Source organism: Mus pahari, chromosome 1 (assembly GCF_900095145.1).
Source record: "Mus pahari chromosome 1, PAHARI_EIJ_v1.1, whole genome shotgun sequence".
Taxonomy (NCBI): domain Eukaryota; kingdom Metazoa; phylum Chordata; class Mammalia; order Rodentia; family Muridae; genus Mus; species Mus pahari.
Genome location: NC_034590.1, coordinates 111708688 through 111711488, shown reverse-complemented (window position 1 = coordinate 111711488; position 2801 = coordinate 111708688).

Below are 2801 nucleotides of genomic sequence, written 5' to 3'. Positions count from 1 at the left end.
TGTAGACCAGGCTGGCCTCGAACTCAGAAATCTGCCTGCCTCTGCCTCCCAAGTGCTGGGATTAAAGGCGTGTACCACCACGCCCGGCCCCCATAAGTAATTCTTAAAAAAATTTTTTTTTTAAGTTTCTGGGTAGAAAACTTTTGTAAAACATTATCTGATAATGTATTTGACTTCAAAAGTATATAAACAAAACTTTTTTTTAAAATTTCAAAGGAGCTGGGAAGATGGCTCTGTGTGCAGAGGCACTTGCTGTTGGGTCTGTTGATGAGTTTGATCCCAAGATCCTCATGCTGGAAGGAGAAAACAGACTCCCAAAAGTAATCCTTTGACACCCCACCACTCATGCTGTGTGTGTGTGTCTGTGTGTGTGTCCTTCTCCCTTTCTCACTCTCCCTCTCTCTCTTTCCAATAAATAAATGTATAAAGATTTTGTTTTTCAAATTACAAGTGGGTGAGGGCGAGCACATAACCCAGTTGAGAGGAGTTGCCCAGCATGTACAAACACTAACATAACCTATAGATGACCTACAATATATGCAAAGGTATAGGAGGATGTCTCACCAACAAAGATATGCAGATGGCAAATAGGTATATGAAAAGATGCTCAGTATCATATGACAAAGTGAAAATGAGATACCACTGCATACCTATTAGAATAGCTAATGTTCAAACAATGACATCACCAAGGGCTGACAAGGATGTCATACGGCAGAAAGCATCCCTCGCCATTGATGAACAGGCCGAATGATAAGGCCTGTTTGGAAGACAGATTAGTGATTTCTTCTAAATCTTAACTTCCATAACCACCGTAGAATCCATCTAGCAAATTCACAGACCTCCACGCAGAAATCTGCACACACTTGGTGAAAGCACCTGTACTCGTTAAATTTAACTGTCAATTTGACCCAACCTGAATCTCCTGGGAAGAGTCTTAGTTGAGGAATTGTCTCCATCAGATTGGCCTGTGGGCCTGTCTGTGATAGCTTGTCATGACTGTTAATTGATGTGGGAAGACCCAGTGTGGGGGGCACCATTTCTTATGCAAGGGGTTCTGAACTAGGAGCAAAGAAACCGAGATGAGCCGATGCAAGCAGGCATGTACGCATGCATTTCTTTCTGCTCCTGACTGTGCATATGATGGGACTCTATTGAGCTCCTGAGGCTGTGACTTCTCTGCTGTGATGGAATGTAACCTGGAATTGTAAGCTGAAATAAATCATTTTCTTCCCAAGTTGCTTTTGGGGGCTGGGGTATTTTGTCACAATAGAAATAAGATAGTCACTTTATCCTTTATTATCATATTTCCAAACCAAACAAAATATCTTTTATGAGGTGAATAGATAAATAGCCTTTGCTGAAACCATATGATGAATATAAGGTATCAAGTCATGAAAGGCAATGGAAACACATGCGGCCCAGTGAAAGAAGGAAGTCTACCGTGATTCCAGCTCCTGGATATGTGCATAAGGCAAAACCAAGGTGATTGCACCATCACTGGGTGGGGTGGAATGTGGGGTAGGGTAGAGGTGAATAGGAGGATCATGGGATGTCTAAAGTGAGAGAACTCTTAAGCTCTGTCTCTCCGTGGTAGGAGTACAACAGCAGCATGTCAGGAAGGATTAGACTTCATCACTCCGTCACCCCTGGCCAATGCACAGCACCACAGAAACTCCCACAAGAACAGAATTCACTTCTTCATTCTCATAATCATTAATTTGGAGACTCTGGGGATCCTGGGACCTCATGCATGTTAGGGAAGCACTGCACATTATTCATTAGCCCAAAACAAGCAGGAGTTGGGAGTAGGAGAGGCATCTGTGGCTTGGCCTAATCTCACAAGCTTTTTCTAAGTGCAGTTTCTGCAGACTGAATATCAAGTAGCCCAGGTTGGCCTTGACCTTGAACAAATGGCTGTCCTTTCTCTGCTTCCCAGTGCTGGGAATACAGGCATATGTAATATACCTTACACATGCATACACAGCTCTCCTTTTTATATAAAACACATTATGTCTGTACATGAGTGTGCATGTTTGTGTATACATAGAACTCAGAGGAGAACAGCAAGTGTCCTCCTCTGTCACCCCCACCTATTTCTTTAGGGTATGATCTCTCCAGGAACCTGAAGCTCAGGTTTTCTCAGCTAGTGTGGAAGCCAACAAGCCCAGCTGTCTTTCTGCCTCCATCCTCCTTGGAGCTGGGGTACACAACATACTACTTTGTTGACTGAGTACTGGGAGATGGACTCTGCACAGTAAGCACTCTTAACTGCTATGCCTTCTGTCCAGACAGTATCCTGGGCTGTTTTTTTGTTTGTTTTTAGGTCTATTGTGATATCAGTCTTGTAACCACAAGGGCTTGGGTTCAACCCACAAAGATCTTGGGGGTAGACCCCATGATCTAGGCCTGAGCACAGGCAGCTGAGGCCCTGGCTCCAGAGCCCAGCCTGGTCTTCTGACTACTGTGCAGCAACAAGCATGGGTGGGTGGGCACTTTGATGTCTGGTTGCATTTGTTACACAGCAGCAGAACATTGATGTAACACGGAGATTAGCAGACAGGAGCCAGAGACCTCCAGCAGGAAGTCAGGAGGCATTCTGAACTCAGTGCAAACAAAGTTACAACATAATGTGCAATTTCGCCTAACTCAGTACAAGTTGGAGAGAAAGAAAGTTCTCATGGAACCAGTTACCTAAATGTCGTCGTCTTCTTCTTCTTCTTCTTCTTCTTCTTCTTCTTCTTCTTCTTCTTCTTCTTCTTCTTCTTCTTCTTCTTCTTCTTCTTCTTCTTCTTCTTCTTCTT